The sequence below is a fragment of the Protopterus annectens genome, chromosome 11.part0 (assembly GCF_019279795.1).
Source record: "Protopterus annectens isolate FY-2018-M chromosome 11.part0, PAN1.0, whole genome shotgun sequence".
NCBI classification, from domain to species: domain Eukaryota; kingdom Metazoa; phylum Chordata; order Ceratodontiformes; family Protopteridae; genus Protopterus; species Protopterus annectens.
The window spans coordinates 1,309,310,151-1,309,331,300 of NC_056745.1; the positions used below are offsets into that span (position 1 = coordinate 1,309,310,151).

General features: G+C 45.1%; 1 protein-coding gene across 1 annotated transcript in view; it reads left to right on the top strand.

Moving 5' to 3' along the window:
* The window catches only part of TNPO3 (transportin 3), a 2,808,908-nt gene that overhangs the window by 954,658 nt on the left and 1,833,100 nt on the right, over positions 1 to 21,150 (top strand). The gene's annotated exons all lie outside the window — the stretch shown is intronic.

The following is a 21,150-nucleotide window of genomic DNA, read 5'->3' on the forward strand; positions in this document are numbered from 1 at the left end:
TGCCCTGAGGACCCCTGTTCGGCTTCGGCATTTGAAGTGATGGAGAAGGGACATCTCTGTGCTTAGGAAAGCCTCTACTCTCCCTTCTTTAGAGCCCGGTCCCTCCACAGAGTTTGTGCCCGAGTCATCCCTTCGGTCACCACCTGGACAGACCGCCCAGAAGAACTTGGTCACTTCTTACTTGGAACACTGTGAGCCTTCTGATACCTCCCTGGAGCACCCCACCTAGGAGGTCCATTGCAAGCGTTTGTACAAAAGGAGGCACTTGGATTCCCCCCTGAAATCCCTTTCCGAGAACACAGATTTGGAAGAAGGGGAAGGGTCCCCAATATCCCTACCTGAGGATGTTTCCTTTGGCAACATCATGGAAATCCTGAGCTAGAAAGGTGGGTGGTCTGCCCAAAACTCTAATCCTAAGGAATCGTTGTTCCTGGAAGTGTTTGGGTCAGGCCCATCTACATCTCTGGTGCCCCCCCCCCCCAACTGCTGATCCCCTTTTTGATCTGATCTCCTTCAGAGCATGAAAAGAGACAGACATAGTAGAACCCATACCAAAATGGCTGGACAGAATCTTGAGTGCCCCACCTGATAGGCCCCATTGGACTAAGGGTATCCCAGTCGATGCTATGTTGGTTGCAGCAGCCAGGAGCTGGCCCAGGAAAGCTCCTCTGTTCATCCCCCTAACAGGGATTCCAGGGGGGTGGACAGGTTCAGTAAACGGGTTTACGCTTCAGTGACCTTTGCACTGTGAATGCTGAACTACTTGACACATGTGACCAGACTACAGCGAGACCTGGTCAAGGAGATCTCTAGTTCTACCCCAGAGTCCATGTCTACAGAAAAGACCTTTTCCCTCCAGAATGGCCTCCCTTCTTTCTATAGCGAATATGTCCATGAAGCTAATCTAGCGTACGGCAGAAGGTACCCTACAGGCAGCCTGTTCAGGCATTGCTGTAAGGCGTTACTCCTAGATGCAGCTTTGTGATTTCACAGAAAGCTTCAAGGTGTCATTCACCAATGCCTCTTTTCACGGATCATCCTTGTTTGGTCCTATGGTTTAGAGAGACACTCTCCCAAAGTGAGAATGCCGGAAAGGCCTTGCCTGCCATCGGAATCCGTTTTTCCACCCCTCAGCTGTCCTCCAGGAACTAGCAGTGTGGTGAAAATGTATGGTTCTGAAGATCTCAAGGTCCTTTTTAGGAGTCACAGGACGACTTATTCCAGAGGTGGAGGGGGGAAATGGTGTTAATGGCAGATGCACTTGTGGCAGAGGGGGTCCGATGAAACAGGGGTTTCAAGATACCTTCTCAGACAGGCCCAGTCAGTGATCCCGAAGGATTGCCTGACTGCTCTTCTATGGAGGCAGTCGGGGGACGTTTATCTCTACACCCAACAGCCTAGGAAGCCATCACAAGTGACTATTGGGTGTTAAACATCATATCCAGAGGTTATATCATACCCTTTTTCCAAAATCCTGATGTTTCACCCAATCAGAGGGAGGCTGCATCATTAGAAATTTTAAACCGGCTCGCAACAAGAGTCATCCAGACCGCCCCCAAGACTAGCTTGGATTAGGGGTCAATTCCAGATTCTTTTTAGTGCCCAAGAAAATGAGGGACCTCCGACCCATTTTGGATCTTACAGCTGTGAACAAATTAGTTGCCTATTCAAAGTTCAGAATGGTCACAGTTCAGTCTAGTCTGCCATTCCTGCAGAGAGATAACTGGATGTTCTCTATAGACTTTTGGGATGTATACTATCACATCAAAATGAACAGGCACTCCAGGAGGTTTCTCCACTTCTGGCTGGGAGCCAATCATTACCAGTTCAGAGTATTCCCCTTTGGTCTCACGACAGCCCTCAAGGTATTCACCAAATGCATGACAGTAGTGGCAGCTCACCTGAGACATCAAAGATTCTAGGCGTTTCCATATCTAGATGATTGGCACCTCATTGCATCCTTCAGGCATCAACTTCTCTAGGCCAGAGACAACCTCTTTCAACTAGCCTCAACCTTGTGCATCTCCATCAGTCTAAAGAAATCGCATCTCCATCTGGTCCAGGTGATAGATTTCATTGGAGCCCACCTGGACACAACACATTGCTTAGTTCTCCCTCCAGAAAGAGTTTCCACTCTGACTCCATGTCAGATGAATTCTAGACACCCCTTCACCTCTAGTGTGTCTTGTTTTAAGAGGTTTGGGCTCTATGGCTGCCACCATAACTCTTGTTGCTGCAGCTCATCTCCATATGAGAATACTTAAGTGGACAGTAGCAGTCCAAAGGTCTCTTCTGTGTTATCCTCTGAATCACCTGGTCAGACTTTTTCAAGTATGTAAGAAGTCTCTTCTCTGGTGGCTTTAATTGCAGGTTCTTGGACAAGGTCATCCCTTTGTCCTTCCTTACCTCAAAGCCACTGTGACCATGGACGTTTCTCAGCTCGGGTGGTGGGGGGGCATTTCCTGACTCACAGTCCAAGGCACATAGTCCCCATTAGAGACCAGTTTGCATGTAAATGTCCTAGAGATGAGAGCGGCGCTCTTAGTGGGGAAAGCCCTTCAAACCTCTCTTCCCACAGGGACCATTGCATTTCAGACAGACATGTCAGTTGTTTGGTACATCAACAAGCAGGGCGGAACCAAGTCTTACCCCTTATGTCGAGAGGCCACGAGGTTGAGGCAGTGAGCGATCTCTTCCCCAGAATGTGCGTTGCCACGAGAAAGTGGTTGGAAGTCATGCATTCTAGTGGAAAGGCTAAGCAGGACCATTCTGATGCCTCATGAGTGGTCTCTAAACTCGTCAGTGGCAAACACGATCTTCCAGAAATGGGTCAACCTTGCTGCGATCTCTTCAGGTTTCCTTCCAACACCAAATGCAGTGAGTTTTTTCCCCCCGATCCTTTTTTAAGGACAGTCACCGAGAGATGCTCTAGTTCATGTTTGGTCCCCCAGTCTGCTTTATGCTTATCCTCCTCTTCCTCTCATTCCCAGATTCCTCCAGAAAGCTCAGTGGTTGAAGTGCAAAGTAATCCTAATTGTTCCCTTTTGGCCTCTGCAAGTTTGGTTTCCCTTCCTTTGGGCTCACCTGATTTGTCCACCATGGACTCTGGATCCAGTGCCGGACCTTCTGTCCCATCCTTCAGGACACTCACGCAGATCTAGCCAGCCTGAAATTGACAGCATGGTTTCTCCAATTCCATTGATGGCTAGAAACCCCAGGCTGTCTTCCCCATTTAGAAAAATTTTGATTGTAGTGCATAAAGCTTCTACCAGGAAAATATGTAACAACAAGTGGAAGAGGTTTTCCATTTAGACTCACTAAAATCAGCTTGATCCCTTTATGGCTCCCATTCCTGTTATTTTAGACTTTCTAGCATCTGTTTTTCATAATTGAGCTAGATTTTCTACTGTGAAAGTACAGTTGGCAGCCATTTATGTTTTTCATATTGGGGAAAATTCATCAGCTTTGGCCTCATCTAAATTGTGCAGGATCTTTCTTAGGGGCACTTTTCTTCTTCGCCCACCTATCAAGGACCCCACTCCTCCCTGAGACCTCACTATGGTTTTCCAAGCATTGGTTGCACCTCCTTTTGAACCGGCAGCTAAAGTTGATTTGATGTTCTTGTCATGGAAGACTGCCTTCTTAGTAGCCATCACTTCAGCTAAAAGAGTGTCTGAACTACAAGCTTTATCTATTAAACCTCCTTATTTGATCTTCCACAAGGACAGAGTGACTTTGCGTATCAGTCCTTCTTTCCTGCCCAAGGTTGCATCTGAGGCTAACATCAATCAGATAATCAGTCTCCCATTTTTCTTCCCCTATTTTCAAAACAAAGAGGAATACAAACGCCATATGCTAGATGTACATAGACAATTACGGTTTCATTTGGATAAAACTAAACATTTCAGGAAGTCTGACCCGCTCTTTGTATTCTTCTCGAAAGCTAATTTGGGGAAACCAGTTTCCAAAGTGATTCTGGCTAATTGGCTTACAGGCTAAATTTCACTTGTTTATTCCATTAAAGGAATACCCTTACCTGTACCAATCAAGGCTCATTCTACCAGGTCTGTGTCCACTTCCGCTGCCTTTTGGTCTAGAGTGCTTGTTGATGTCAACTCTGCGGCTACTTGGTCTAATTTACATACCTTAATATCTCATTACATGGCCTCCTTTGGTTCTGCTGTGCTCCGGAATATCCTTCTCTGAGGGCTTCCTAAGAATTTTGTAACTGGGTACTCTGTCCCACAGGTTGAAGAAAAAATGAAAACAACTTCAGATAAAGAAGTTATGCACTTATCATAGCATTCCATCTGAGTTGTTGGTTTCTCATTTGTCTTCAGTCTTCCCTCCTACCATCCCTTTTCCAAATTTTTAAGGCCCGACAGATGTGATATGGAGATCCCTTTATCTATTTGAGCTCTTGAAGTGCTCTTTTTCTCTACAATTCAAGGACATGTATTTAAAACCTTTTGTTGTAAGCACTAGATTGTTAGCAGCAAAGTCTGTCTGAGGGGATGAAGGGAGAGCAGGGCATTATGGGTAGGAGAGGAGCTCAGGTATTCGGATCCCAGAGCTGTAGTATATGGCCGTTTCAGATCTGATGTTGGAGCGAACCCACAGGTTGAAGACAAATGAAAAACCAACAACTCAGATGGAACATTATGGTGAGTACATAACTTTTTTTTTCTTTTCCTTAGATTTCTGAGTTACTCTGAGGAGAGCTCAGATGTTCATCGTGTTAACCCAAGTGTGATGACTGCAGCAGGGTATCCTGACGTCAGGCGGTCCCGCAGTTGGCCCGAATTCCAAAGTCTTGGTCTGGCGTTGGTTGCTGTCGCTTCTTCCCTGACGTCAGTGAGCCAGGGGTATATAAGAGGCATCTAACACCATTTTCTTCAGTCTTTCTTGCCGCGCAGTGCCCGAAGCAGAAGCAGTTCGCAAGTGCCGGTCGGCCGACACCTGAGATTTTCAATTTGAATTTCAGTCCGAAGGCTTCATTAAAGCTAAGTACCCCGTTGGGGAACATTTTCTTGCCTCAGTCCGATTTCAGAAAAAGTTAACAGTTGCATTTCTTGTGGGAAGCAAATACCTCATAAGGACTTCCATTCCTATTGTATTCCTTGCCTAGGCCCAGACCATGGCATCACAGGGTGTCGGTTTTGCGCTAGGTTTAATAAACGAACTATCAAACGCTGTTTTGACTTTACACAGCATTACTTTGGTAGGAAATTTAATTATATCATGCCTTCGGAGCAGCCGACTACCACCATTCATAAAAAACGCCAGGATAAGGACAGGCAGCCTAGGAGTAAGCCAGACACCGAGGCCTCGGTTGGGCCTGTCGCCGGTTCTCCGGTTTTCAGTGAGGTGCCTATGCAGCCTATGACGACCGCAGAGCTGGAACCCCAGACAGCTGCGTATTCCTAAGCAGAGTTTACTAGGCCAACGCAGCCATCTACCGACACCGGAGCAGAACTAGACACCGGTGCAATGAAAACACCTTCGGTTGCAGAAGGTGTCTTCAGACCGACTACACTCACCATTAAATCTTATGCTAAACTTAAAACTCCTTTAAAACCAAAGAAAACTGTACATTAGTCTACAGTTCAAGGCCCCATGCCTAAGAAACAGATACTTAATATGGCTGAAGATTTGATTACCCTTATCAGGGGTTCCTATCCCCCTCCTGATAAAAGACCAAGACAAGAGGAGGATTATGCATCCTCTGACCAGGTTTCTCTCTCCTCAGATTTTTCTGAGGAACAGGATTACACTTTTCCACCTTATGAGGATTCTGATGCTGAAGATTCTATTCCCTCAGCATCTCCCCCTGAAGACTACTCCTTTGGGGAAACTTTACATACCATGAGGGAACATTTCCACTAGGAAGGCCAGGATTACTCAGATTCTAAGAAAAGACTCTGAGAGTTCCTTTTACTACTCCAGCACAGGTCTCTTGCTATTCCTTCTGTTTTAGATATTGTGGATGATGTTTACTTGGAGTCTAGTTTAAATCCAGAATCTCTTCCTCCTGCTCCAGCCAAACCAGACAGGTACTACAGAGTACCTGACTCTCACAAATTCCTTTATAAAAGCCCTGTAGCTGACCCAGAAACAATTTCCCAGGGTCCTAAGAGAGCAAAAGCTTCTATGGCTAAAAATCCTGTGCCCTCTGAAAGGGATTCCAGAGCCCTAGATAGATGTGGAAAGAAAGTATACACCTCAGCAACTCTGGCTATGAGAGCATTAAATTGCCAGTTTCACATGTTGAAATATCAACAATTCCTGATGTCTCAGTTAAAACAAAAAATGAGCACACATTCAGAACAGCCTGAATTCAAGGGAATGCAGGATCTGTTGCATGCAGCTGAACAGGTGGGCAAACATACTATACAATGCAGATTTGATTCATTAGAAGCTTCCTGTAGAGCAGCTGTTACTGGCTCTGTCATATGTAGACATGCTTGGTTAAAAGAACAAACCCTCCCTGACCATGTTAAAGCAAAATTATTGGATGCACCTATACAACAGGATGTATTATTTGGTGTCAAAGCAGAAGAGGTTTTAAAGAAAATGGAGGATAAGGCAAAGTCTATGCAAACGGTCAAGGATTTTTTGCAGGTACAACCCCCTCGTTTCAGCAGAAATTGGCCAACAAAAAACTGGTCCTTTCCAGCTTCAGACAGATCACAGAGGGGCAAATACAGACGCCCAAGGGGCAGAGGCCAGTCACAGGGCCCTTACAAACCTCGCCAATGGGGTTCTGCTACCCAGAAAGTAGGAGAAGACAGGCCCCAGGCTAGCAGAAGACAAACACAATGACTCTATCCTCAAACTACCAAGCAAATCTCTCCTGGCAACTCCCTTGGGAGGAAAACTAGCATTTTTTGCAGACAACTGGAGCATCATCACAAAAGACAAATGGGTTCTAAACATTGTCTCTCAAGGATACAAATTCCACTTTCATACCTTACCAAGGATCAAAGGAATGCCAAACCTGCCACCAAATCAATGGGGAGAGGCACAAAAACAAATTATAGCTCTCATGAACATAAGAGCCATTCAACAGGTACCTGCACAGAAGCAAGGACAAGGATTTTACTCAAGACTCTTCCTAGTCCCAAGAAAGGACAAAGCATGGAGACCCATTCTGGATCTTTCAGTTCTGAACACCTATCTGCAAGTACCAAAAATTCCAGATGCTAACACTACAGCAGCTTTTTCCCATGCTGGGCAAGAATGATTGACTAGTCACTTTGGACCTCAAGGAGGCATACCTGCATGTCCCAATCAGACAAAATTGCAGAAGATACCTCCGCTTCATTGCAGGTTCAACGCATTATCAATTCTCTGCACTGCCCTTTGGCTTATCTACTGCGCCCAGGGTCTTCACAAAATGCCTGGCACCAGTAATTGCATACTGCAAAGAGGAATTCAAATATAGACGAAAAGCCACCAGCTAGATGATAAATATTGTTTAATAACAAACAAAACTTGTACAGCTAAAATGTACTTCGAACAAACTTGCGACAAACTTAAAACGCCAAATAGAAACACTTAAAAAACAAGAATAGAATTCAATGTGAGCGCTTTCGTTTAAATATTTTAAACTTCCTCAGACAAAAGACATCTATTACATCACTTCCTTTTATAACCTTCACAGAAAATTGCGCCAAAATCAAATTCAAATTGGAGCATGCTCAGTAGCTAAAAAATGGGAAATAAAATTTCTAAATACAATTCAAGGAATGCTTAAACAACAGCAATTGAATACTAAAAAGACAATAATACATTATATTATATAAAAATTTAAAAACTAATAATTTAGATCATTCTTTTTATATAAATCATGAAATCACAACTTCTCCAACCCTTAACATTTATAAATTATTAAATATTAAATAATAAAATGTCACAACTAATATATTCCATATAGTAAATTATCATATAACATATATTATTATTACATAGCTTCCTCCATATACACTCAAAATTATTAAAATACTTAAAATCAAATATTAAATTAATCTTGAATTTTATTACGAGTCAATGCTTTTAATTTTAAAATTGGCCCTATAGAACTTCTTTCATTTAAGCCTGGCATACAATCAGCTTGTAATTTAATTTGCCAGGTAAGTTCTCTTTCTTCTAAAATTAATTCAAATATACCCATACCTGGACGACTGTCTTATTCAAACAGAAAGCAAGGACATTCTTTTAAAGCATCTGGCATTTGTCAAACACCTTCTGCGTTGCCTAGGGTACACAGTAAACAAAAAGAAATCAAAACTAGTACCCTCACAAAACATAATATTCCTGGGTGCCAGCTTGAGTACAACGGCCCAGATGGTTTATCTCACGCCAGACAAGCAATGGCAGCTGTTTCAATATTTCAAAATAATGGCAACAAAGACCCAACTCCCTGCAAGAAAAATTCTGCAGGCCTTGGGATTCATGGCATCTTGCATACTACTAATACCATTTGCAAAACTGCATATGAGGAAATTACAATGGTACCTAAAAAGTGTATGGACTCAGCACAGCGACAGCTTGGAAACAATGATACCACTCATTCCCTGCCTTCAACAGGAGTTTCTATGGTGGGCACAGGCATGTCACCGCAACAAGGGTCAGCCTTTCACCTTACCCACAGCCAGGCAAACTATGACAACAGATGCATTGGACTCTGCCTGGGAAGCACACAGGGCAGTGCATTCAGGGCAAATGGACTACAGATCAGAGACACCTGCATATCAATCAAAAAGAAATGCTAGCAGTGCAGAATGCCCTAACCTTCTACACCCAGGACGACTACTAATAAAGACGGACAATACCACAGTATGTGGTACATAAACAAGCAAGGGGGCACACATTCCTACCCTCTATGCAGGCAAGCAATGACCTTGTGGATCACTGCACTGTCTTACCAGTTTCAATTACAAGCACAATTCCTGCCAGGAAAGAAAAACACATTGACAGACGACCTAAGCAGAAACATCATGGATCCACACGAATGGAAACTAGATCCGCAAGTATTTGCAATGATAGTTCAAAAATTGGGACGCCCAGACATAGATCTGTTTGCAAGTCCCTACAACCACCAACTTCAAAGATTATGCACAAGGACCTTCCATCCACTAGCTTGGAAAGTGGACGCCCTCTCATTCAGTTGGAAAACATTAACAGTGTATGCCTTCCCTCCACTGCCTCTTCTAGCAAAGGTACTGCTGAAAGTCAGATTAGAGAGGCCACAAATGATGTTCGTTGCACCAGACTGGCCACTCCAGTAGATTACCCCAATGTACTGACTGCAACAGTGAAACACGAAGCATATCTCCATACAGAGAATCAGAAAGCAGGGATCAGCAGCAGGGTTTCTAAATAAAAATGTATGCGAGTCAGGGACCCTGTAATATCGGTCAGGCTTACTGAGAGCTGGAGGTAAGGAGTCAGGGGTTAAGCTTTACTCCGAAAACACATCATCCACAATGTGATTAGGAGGCATGCCTGGGTAAAGAAACAAAATTTTCCTGATCATGTTAAAGCTAAATTGCTAGATGCACCTTTACAGCATGATACTCTATTTGGTATTAATGCAGAAGAGGTTTTAAAGAAAATGGAAGACAAAGCTAAGTCTATGCAAACTGTTAAAGACTTCTTACAAGTGCAACCACCAAGATTCAGTAGACACTGGCCTACAAAGAATTGATCCTTTCTTGTGTCAGACAGAGCTCAAAGGGGCAAATCCAGACGCCCTAAGGGTTCCAGATAACCAGGTGCAAGATTCATACAGGTCAAAGCAATGGGGCGCTTCTACCTCCAAATCTGGAGGAGATAAAGTGCAAACTTACAGAAAACAGTCCCAATGACTTCCCTTTTCTTACAACAAGCACTTATCTTTTGGCAGCACCCTTAGGGGGGAAAGTTAGCACTTTTTGCTCAAAATTGGCAGTTAATAACCCAGGACAAGTTGGTACTAAACATAGTATCACAGGGATGCAGATTCCATATGTTCATCGTGTATACAGCTGCAGTCATAACAGATGGGTTCTCCTGCCGTCAGGCGGGTCCTCGGCCGGCCGAATTCCAAAGTCTAGGTCCGGCGTCTGTTGTCGTCGCTTCTTCCCTGACGTCAGCGCTACAGGAGTATAAAAGAACCAGACGACGCCATGTTCTTCAGTCTTTCTTGCCACGCGGTGCCCGAAGCAGAAGCAGTTCGCAAGTGCCGGTCGGCCAGCTCCTGAGATTACGAAAAATTTGGAAAACCGAAGTCTTCTTAAAAGCTAAGTACCCCGTTGGGGAAACTTTTCTTGCCTCAGACCGATGTCAGACAAAGTTAATAATTGTATTTCTTGTGGGAAGCAAATACCGCATAAGGATTTCCATTCCCTCTGTATACCTTGTTCAGGCCCAGACCACGACGTCTCGGTCTGTCACTGTTGTGCTACATTCAACAAACGCACTATTAAGCGTCAGGCGGAGTTTGCCCAGCATTTATTTTGGGAAAGCTTTTAATTATACCATGTCGTCGGATACTCCGACACCGGTTTTGTCTAAAAAACGCAAAGACAAGGACCGGCACTCGAGGTCCGCGACCTCTACCGACACCACGCCAAAGCCGACTACACGTGGTCCGGTTCTCAGTGAGGCACCTACTCAGCCCCTGACTACCGACGACACTTCTTTGGCGGTGCCTCCTGTAACCGAGGTCGCAGGCTCCTCTGCCCACACACCGACTACAGATACCGAAGCCACTCTTGGCGTTGAAACACAGAATGTGGACAGGTCCACCTCCACTCAAGGTGTCTTCAGACCTTCTTCCTCTTTCTCCATCAAGGCTTTCACCAAGTCTAAAGCAACCATGCACCCTAAGTGACCAGTTACACAGGGCCCATCTCCAGGCCCCATGCCTAAGAGACAGATGCTTAAAATGGCTGAGGATTTAATTACTCTAATCAGAGGTTCTCAGCCACCTCCGGACAAAAGGCCCAGAGTGGAGGAAGATTCCCCCTCCTCTGATCAGGGATCCATTATTTCAGAACACTCTGATGATCAGGAACAGGCTTACTCCCCTTTTGAAGACTCTGATGCAGAGGAGTCTATTCCTTCTGTATCCCCCCCTAAGGATTTCTCATTTGGGGAAACTTTGCATACCTTAAGGGAACACTTCCACTGGGAAGGCCAGGATTATTCAGATACCAAGAAAAGGCTCAGGGAATTAATAACCCAGGACAAGTTGGTACTAATCATAGTATAGATGAAAAAGTCGTTGACAGAACAGTTCATAAAGTTGAAAAACACACGGTAATCACCAAAGAACGCTAAACTTTTAATGAAGCTTTCGGGCTCTCAACCAGATGCTGATGAAGGGTTGAGAACCCAAAAGCTTCATTAAAAGTTTAGCGTTCTTAGGTGATTACCGTGTGTTTTTCAACTAAACATCGTATCACAGGGATGCAGATTCTATTTCCACACTCTGACAATTGCAAACGGTTGGCCAGATATGCCCAGAAATCAGTAGGCAGAGGCACAGAAACAGGTTACGTCCCTCATGGATATGGGGGTCATACAGCCAGTACCAGAACAGGAAAAAGGACAAGGTTTTTACTCAAGACTGTTCTTGGTACTCAGAAATGGCAAGGCCTGGCGGCCAATACAGGATTTATCAATTTTGAACACGTACCTGGACATTCTAAAATTCAAAATGCTGACTTTACAGCAGCTTCTGCTCATGCTGGGCAAGAATGCTTGGCTGGTGACATTAGACCTTAGAGGCATACCTGCATGTCCCAATAAGACAATTGTGCAGAAGATGCTTCAGATTCAAGGCTGTCTTAATGCATTACCAATTCTCTGCACTGCCCTTTGGCTTATCTACTGCACCTAGGGTGTTTACAAAGTGCCTGGCACCAGTAATTGCTTTTTGTAGACAAAAAAGTATGCAAATATACCCTTACTTGGACGACTCTCTCATTCAAGCAGAGAGCAAGGACATTCTTCAACACCTGGCATTTGTGAAAAGGCTTCTAACATGCCTAGGGCACAGAATAAACGAAAGGAAATCACAACTGGTACCCTTTTAAAAGATAACATTCCAGGGTGCAAGCTTGAATACAACTGCCCAGATGGCTTACCTCATGCCAGACAAGCAAAGGCAACTGACTACTTACTTCAAACTGATGGCGACAAAAACCCAGTTATCTGCAAGACAAATTCTGCAGGCTTTGGGCTTCACGGCATCCTGCATCCTACTGATTACATATGCAAGACTGCATATGAGGAAACTTCAATGGTACCTAAAAAGTTTATGGAGTCAACATTCTCAGAGTCTGGAAGCAATAATTCCTCTCATTCCCTGCCTACAACAGGAGTTTATATAGTGGGCAAAGGCATGTCACCAAAACATGGGACGGGTCTCACTCTACCCCCTGCCAGCCAAACCTTAACAACAGACGCATCAGATTATGGCTGGGGGGCCCACATGGCAGGAAGATGCATTCAGGGCATATGGACCCCAAAACAAATGTATCTACATATCAACCAGAAAGAGATGCTAGCTGTTCAAAATGCTCTAACAGCCTTCAAGGACTTACTTCATCCAGGACAACTACTGATAAAGACGGACAACACCACGGTTATGTGGTATATAAACAAGCAAGGGGGCACACACTCATACCCCCTTTGCAGATCAGCCATGGCACTGTGGGGCACAGCTTTGACCTACAAAATACATCTCCAAGCTCAATTTCTGCCAGGAAAGCAAAATACTCTGGCAGACGATTTAAGCAGAAACCTTATGGACCCTCACGAGTGGAAACTAAATCCACAAATCTTCAGCATGATAACAGAGAAATGGGGGAGCCCAGACATAGATCTATTTGCACAAGGACTTATCACAGACAAGCATGGAAAGTGGACACCCTATCCTTCAGTTGGAAAAACCTATCAGTTTACTCCTTTCCTCCTCTGCCGCTTCTTCCCAAGGTCCTTCTAAAAGTCAGACAAGAGAAACCAAAGATGATACTAATTGTCCCGGACTGGCCCCACCAATACTGGTACCCAGTCCTAAGGAACTTGTCTCAATACCCAGCTTGGACCTTACCTCAGACCTCAACTACTGTCCCAGCAAAACAATCAGATCCTGCACAATTAACTCAACACTGAACATGGCAGCAAGGCTGATCATGTAGTTATACAAACAACGTCTCTCAGTAAAGCTGTGATGGATGTCATTTTGGAAGCCAGAAGGTCTAGTACTAGAAAATCTTACTCTGATAAATGGAAGAGATTCTGTGCTTGGAGTCAAGCGCAAGGAACCGATACAGCAGAACCAAATATTCCTCAGATATTACAACACTTAACTGAGATGCTAGACAAAGGCCTATCTTTCTCTCCAATTAAAATCTATGCCTCTGCCATTTCGGCTCATTACAATACAGAGCCACCAATCTTTTCTCATCCTTTACTAAAGCAGTATCTTAGAGGAGCCAAAAATTTAAGGCCTCCTAGAAGAGCACTATTACCTGCATGGGACCTCAATTATGTATTGGAAAAGCTCACCCTGCCTCCATTTGAACCAGCTGCTACCGCTGATATAAAGTTCTTATCATGGAAACCATCTCTGCTACTAGCAATTACCTCAGCAAGAAGAGTTTCAGAGCTACAGGCCCTCATGGCTGTGTAGAGCCTTTTATCATATTTTACCAAGACAGGGCGTCTCTGAGGACAAATCCTTCATTTATGCCTAAGGTGGTTTCCAGTGTGGCTCTTAACCAAACAATTCATCTGCCAACCTTTTATCCAAATCCGCAGAACAAGGGGGAGAGAATTCTGTATTCCTTGAATGTACAGCTTAGATTCTACTTGAGCAGGTCTAAAGCTCTAAGGAAAAACTGAGCAATTACTAGTGACATATGCTGCAGGATCAGAAGGAAAGGCTATTTCAAAGCAGACAATTTCAAAGTGGATAAGCCACTGCATCCGTTTCTGCTACTTACACCATGGTAAATCTGTGCCCAAGGGCATTCGGTCTCTTTCCACCAGAGCTGCAGCTGCTTCAGCAACCTTTCTCAGAGGAGTACCAACCAAAGACATTCTAGTGGCTGCTACTTGGAGTTCTGTTCACACCTCTACAAAGCATTATCATTTGCCTAAGTCCAGGGCAGGCTTTGCCACTGCAGTTCTGCAGGGCCTTATAGCCGCACCTAATGCTGTTTAGCTCTAGCCTCCCAACCATAGCTTTGGGATTCTACCCAAATGTAATGACTGCAACAGTGAAACACGAAGAACATAGGACAATTGTGTACATTTACCATAAATGTAGATGTTCGAGTGTATTCACTGTTGCAGTCCAGGTTTACCCGCCTGCCATTCCCCAGTCATTCTGGAGTTTCTTTTCTTCTCTGTCTTCTACAACCTATGTGGTATATTTGCTCATCTGGGGCAAGAAAAACTAAAGAAAATGGCGTCTGCTGCCTGTTTTATACCCCTGACGTCATGGATGAGGAGACCGTAACCGACGCAGGACCCAAGACTTTGGAATTCAGGCCGACTGAGGGAAACCTGCCAGCAGATTACCCAAATGTAATGACTGCAACAGTGAATACGCTCGAACATCTACATTTATGGTAAGTATACACAACTATACTTTTTTTCTCTCTTGCTAGACTGACGGTGTTTTCATAGGAAGAACACTGCGGTTTCTAGTCCCTCTGAAAGTAATGTTACATAAGGATTTTCCAGATCTGACACCCATTCTTCCTGTTCTGCCTGCTTTAGAGGATGTGTTTTTTACTGCCAGCAGTTTTCCCTGGTAGTCAGCCAGCTGTCCCTTAAAAGGCAGATTTATAAAGTTCCTCAGTCTTTTAAATTTTTTGTACGCTATTCCCAACCTGGCCCAGCAACTGTAGTGGCAATTGATCTCACTGCTGAGTGCCTAGTAAATTCCAGTCTTGCTCTTTCTGTTAAGGATGGAAAAATGTTTGATAGGTATGGGAAAAAGCGTATACTTCTGTAATTTTTATTTACAGAATTTTGAATTGTCAGTCTCATGTGTTACTTTTTTCTGGTAAGTATGAATGTATGAACAATGTTTTTATTTGCAGTTTCTCCTTGTGAGGAAAAGTCTGCTTTAAATAACTAGTTTCTTCTGTTGCACAAGTCAGTTCTCATTGTTAACAGTGTGGGTATGACTCTTGATACTTCTTCCAGGGCTATGGTCACTGGTACTGTTTTGAACAGGATTGCATAGATGCATTCTCAGAACCTTCCAGATGATATTAAAAATGAGATTTTCTTTTTAAATTCACTCTGATAGAGATTTAATTTTTGACCCCTCAGCTGCAGAGGTGATCAAGAAGTGTGATGAAAGGGGCAAAGTGATCCAGGTAATCTCCAAGTTTTTCAGGGTTCCTTTTCCAATTGTTTTCCAAAGGATTTTCTCTCTCCTCATGGCAAAAAGCAGAATAAACAGTTTCATCAAAATGCAGGCAGACATTTAAGAAAAGAAGAGGGTTTAAAAAGAAGTTTTGAATCTCCCAAAACCAACAAAGGTCCAACAAGTTTGAATGACTTTTAAGGAGACCTTGTGACCCCCTCCAGCCCTGGCCCTTTTTTCTTCCAGAAAGTCTGAATTTCCATTTTTGTTTTTCTTTCGCAACAGATAATTTCAGGCAAATGGGTTCTGAAAATCCTTCATGGTTACAGATGGCGGTGGGAGGAAATTTTTCCTTTTTAGGGGGTCATGCATCTTCCTCCAGATCAAACTGTTTTGTTTCCACTGGTTCTTCATCACATGCTGTCCCAAGGAGTGGTATATCCAGTTCCCTCTCCGGTAGAAAGAGTTTTTATTCAAGGATTTCCCTAGTGCCAGACGGGGAAAAAAAAAACGCTTGGAGACCAGTTTGGATCTTCCTTTTATAAACCTGTTTGTGATGGTGCCTGTGGCTCATCTGATCAGGATAAAACAGATGAACAGTTGAGGGTTCATTTCAAGCAGCTTTATTATATACAGATGCATCAGGATTGTGGCTTAGTAACTTAAACTTATAAACAGACTTGACTGCTGCATTCGTACATGTTAACACTCTGGTTGTTTTGTCAAAATGGCAGTGCTGCCTGAACGTGCTCTCTATTTATATGCACGTGCCCTCACTTTGAAATGCTTCTTAAAGTTACAACACATGCTCTGTTCTACATCCTCCCTCTTTGAGAAGCAAGTCTTACATTGGAAATTACAACATTCTTTGACATGCAGTCATACAGAACTAAATACAAATAAAACAGCCCTCTCCAGGTTGCTGTGCATTTTACACTACATCTAGAAATACAACCTGATCGTGTAACATAAAATTTAGAACTGGGTTTGGCAACAAGGATAGTCTTTAATGAATGTTCAACTTAAGGGACATCATCAGGAGTGGGAATAGGTACTGAGACATGTTCTTCAACAGGAACAAAGTCTGGGTTGCTCTGAGATCTAGAGTCTGTATCACAGGGACGATGCTGCGATATCGATTCAGACACCAGAAGAAGATGCCTGAGATTCCTTCTGTATTCTATACCCTCAGATTCCACTAAGTAGGATCTCTGCTCAGCATGTATACCTCTCACTTGACCAATTCGATCAAAACCTTTCACCATTTGCATCTTCACTGTGTCTTACTCTTTCTCTTTCAATGGACGAAAAAAACTGCTCGATCTGAAGTTGTTTTCATTTTATTTTCAACCTGCGGGAAGACAGATCCAGTATGGATCCAACTCGGCCCCATTTTCCAGCTTTGGATCCAAGCTTTAAGCTCCTCCCCTAGCCATAATACCCCCGTCTCCCTCCTCCCACCCAGAACTTGTTTGCTGATCGTGTGATCAGCAGCGTGGATTGTAGCTTCAAGTTTTCCTCAGGGTTAAACTTCTGTCTGAAGTAGTTAACTTAATTTTATCTGCAACCTATGGGTATTCGGATCCATATCGGATCCGAGCCAGCAACTTTTCAAGCATCTGCTCCAAGCTTCCAGTTCCTCCCCCCTTACCCATAACCCATCACCATCTCCTACCTTCCTGCAGATCTCGTTTGCCGCTTCGTGCATCAGCATTGTGGTCTCCATAACGCTGAGCATTAGGGTTGTAGTGCCTTTTGGTCTTTTTTTGTGTGTAGTGAGAGTTTGTTCTCAGTTAGTTCCCTTTCCTCCACAAAAACGTGTGTTTGTCAGTAAAATAAAGAAAAAAGTTTAGTTTGGTGAAGTAGTTTAATGTAGGCCCTCCCTTTCCCCTAGTTGTGCATGGTCGTAGTGTGTTGGAGTTTGGTAGATGTGGCTGTGTGTGTACAATGGCTGATCAGCCTAAATCTACTTTTAAGAAATGCACAGAGTGTGGCCATAAACTTTCACCGGCGGATGGTCACACTCTGTGTTATTTGCCTGGGCATTCCCCATTTGTCAGTCCAGCGCAGTTTGTGCATTGGGTTTAACCCTATGGCCTTGAAGGAGAGGAAGGCCAAACTGGTGGCTAAAGGCCTTCTCCCTGCTTACACGCTGGACTCATCAACCTCTGCTTCCACATCTACTGCCCAACCCCCCCCCCCCCAGGCTTGGACTCACCCTCCCGCTAGACCTGCTGAAGGGGAGGCCAAAGGAAGAGACAAAGAAAAGAAGGAGGATAGGCCCTGTAAACGGTCTCCAGATCGAGAGTCCTTCCCTAGCCCGCCTTCCAAGGTGTCGAGACCTCTCTCTCCTCGGCTCCTCTCCCCTAGATTCTCCCCGGAGCCGAAGGAGCCTTTGGAACCGAGGCCTTCATTGAGATCTTTGCAGCATCCAGCCAGGTCCAAGTTGGTCGCTTCCTCGCGCTCGACTCAGAGTCTCTCTGAATTGGATATGGACAGGATGATGAGATTTATTAGGACCCAAATCCAGATGGGAGTCTTGCCACGCCCCTCCCCCTCTGGAGGGGGAACCTCCATGCCCTTCTTTCATCTGATTTCTCCTTCCCTGATCCGGCCTGCGGTTTCGGGGTTTATGGATCTGAGGATCTTCGGAGCTGGGGGTTTGGCGCCGACCATTCCGCCAACCTCGACTCCGGCGATTACCTTAAGAATGTTCATCGTGTTTCATTGTTGCACTCAGACTAGGGGGTTGACTACCTCTGATTAGAGTAATTAAATCTTCAGCCGTTTTGATCATCTGTTTTTTAGGCATAGGGGCCTGAACATGTAGCCTGGGCATCAGTTTTTTAGACATAGATCGAGATTTAGGCCATAGCACTGAAGTTGGAGTCTGTTTAAAATGCAAGTCTGTAGGCCTGAATACACCCTCAGAAGCCGGTGCCTGCTCAGCGGCTCCGGACCCATCCAAGGTAGAGACATCCGCGGGTTCCATATGTGAAGCATCTCACAGCATACCGCACTCCGAATGGGTCTCAGTAGAGTCCTGTGAATCAGAAGTAGCGAGTATCAGGGGGCTGCGAAAGCGCCTCACTGAGTACCAGCGAACTGGTGACTGACTTAGGAGAAACATTGTCAGCAGTTTTGGACCTCAACGGCCTGTCTCTGTCTTTTTCTTTGTGTTTTTTCAGAATTCCATTAGTTGGATGGCTAACAGACGTCATTTTTGGATAATTAAACAGAGAACCAAAATATTTTGAAGCAAAAATGTACCGAGGACAGATAGTGTGCTGATTAAATAAAGCACAAATCCAACAGCAAGGTACGTCGTGTTCAGGGCCTAGGCAAGGTATACAGTACAAATGAAAATCCTTATGAGGTATTTGCTTCCCACAAGTAATACAATTATTAACTTTTACTGACATCAGTAAGGCGCAAGGAAAATGGGGTGCTTAGCTTTAAGTTGAAGACTTTGGTTCTGAAACTCGAAAACAAAAATTTCAGGAGTTGGTCGACCGGCACTTGCGAACTGCTTCTGCTTCGGGCACCGCGCGACAAGAAAGACTGATGCAATTGTGTCGGCTGCATGTTTTATACCCCTGACGACCTGACGTCATGGAAGAAGGGACAGCAACTGACGCTGGACCCAAGACTTTGTTAATCAGGCCGACTGAGGGCAACTTGCCAGCAGATTACCCAAATGTAATGACTGCAACAGTGAATACACTCGAACATCTACATTTATGGTTAGTGTACACAGCTGTACTTTCCTCCAACCTCGACTCCGGCAATTACCTTAAGTTCCTCGTATCCGACCAGCTCTCGGGGCCGAGGACTGGGAGTCTGACCTGAGGGAATGGACGTGTCTTCAACTCCGACTTTGTCTGATCCGAGCCGTTCCTTCAGAGCTCCGGCTACCCTAGCCTTGCCCCTGATCCTCACGGCGGACCCAGGGAGAGATTCCTCCTTTGGGGCACTAAGGAGGTGCGCTCTCCATCAGCATTCGACATGGTGGAGAGGGTTCTTTTCCCAAGGATCTGGACCCCAGCCTATTTCCTTGGATTCCGCCCAAACTCTGTCTGATTCAGTTATGATTTCCTTCAGCTTGTCCCGGGGGCAGCCCGTGTTAGAGGAGCCCCAGGCGGTTCCCCTAGAGGATCCCCTCCACTGCTCACGAGCCCTCTTCAGAGAGTCCCACTGAAGAGAGTCCTCATAAGCACACGTGTAAAATGAGGCACTTGGACTCCCCCGAGTCCTTGACAGAAGACACTGATTTAGATGGAGAAGGTTCCCCCAGGTCACCTCCCGAGGATGTCTCCTTTGGAGACATCATGGAGATCATCCGCCAGAGGGAAGGTTGGTCAGCCCCAAACCCTTCTATGGATGAAGCAGTGTTCCTGGAGGCTTTTTGGCATGGGTTCATCTACATCCTGGGTGTCCCTGCCGGCAGATCCCTTGGTGGATCTTATCACCACATTGCATGGAAGGAGCCTGACACCATAGAGCCGATATCTATATGCCCAGACAAGATCCTCTGTCCACCCTCGGACAGACAGGCCTGGTATAAAGGATCCCCCTTGGATGCTATGGTGGTTGCAGCAGTCACAAAGAGGGAACTTGCTCAGGAAAGTTCCTTGGTCCACCCTCCGGACAAGGAGTCCAGGGCTTTAGATCAATTAGGGAAGCGAGTCTATTCTTCAGAAACGTTTTCCATCCAAGCGCTGAATTATTTGGCACATGTTATACGACTGCAGCGAGACCTAGTCACTGAGCTAGCTGAGACGCCCCCGGAGTCCTTGTCGCTGGAGGACAAGCATCTGATCTCCGTGAAAATGTTGACTCTGGAGTAAATTTCAAGCACGTCTGTGCACCTCCTTTCCCATCCTATGGAAGGAGCAGCTAGGGTTTCTGGACTGGCTTGGCTCAGACTGTCAATTTGTGGACCCCTTAAAGGCGTCTTTCATGAATGCTCCCTTCAATGGCTCTTCTGTTTTTGGGAAGACTGTACATGACACCCTTGTCCAGAGTGAAAAAGACAGGAAGACTTTGTCTGCCGTCAGAATCTGCTTCTCTAGTCCTCAAAGATCCTTTTCTAGGAATCAGAGAGGGCAAACGAAGATGTGGTTTTGGAAATCAGTTTTCCCGGTATTCTCAGGACACCTCATCCCCTAGAGGCAGACGGGGACAGGACAGACACTGCTCCAGAGGCAGAGGGGGTCCAAGGAACTTTGGGTAGGGAACCCTTCTCGGATAGGCCCATGCAGCAGCCCTGAGGGGTTGCCCGACTGTCCTACTCTGGAAGCAGTTGGGGGAAGATTTTCATTGCACCCAACAGCGTGGGAGTCCATAACTGCAGATCGTTGGGTGCTTCAAATAATATCCAGGGGCTACACCATCCCGTTTACCTCTCTTCCCCAACCAAAGCACCTCCCAGATGTCTCAACCACTCAAAGGGAGATGGCAGCGCTAGAGATTTCCAAGCTGCTTTGCAAACGAGCCATCGAACCGTTCACCCCCAATCAGTCTGGGTCATGCGTTTACTCCAGGTTCTTTTTAGTGCTAAGAAAGACTGGTGACCTCAGGCCCATTTTGGACCTGTTAACCTTAAACCTGGCTTTCGGCAAACAGAAATTCCGGATGGTCACCCTACAATCCATTCTACCATATCTTTGAGAATGCAGCTGGATACTACCATATCAACATTTGCAGAAGCTCCAGGAGATTCCTTCGCTTTTGGCTGGGAACCAGTCATTTCCAGTTCAAAGCCCTACCCTTCG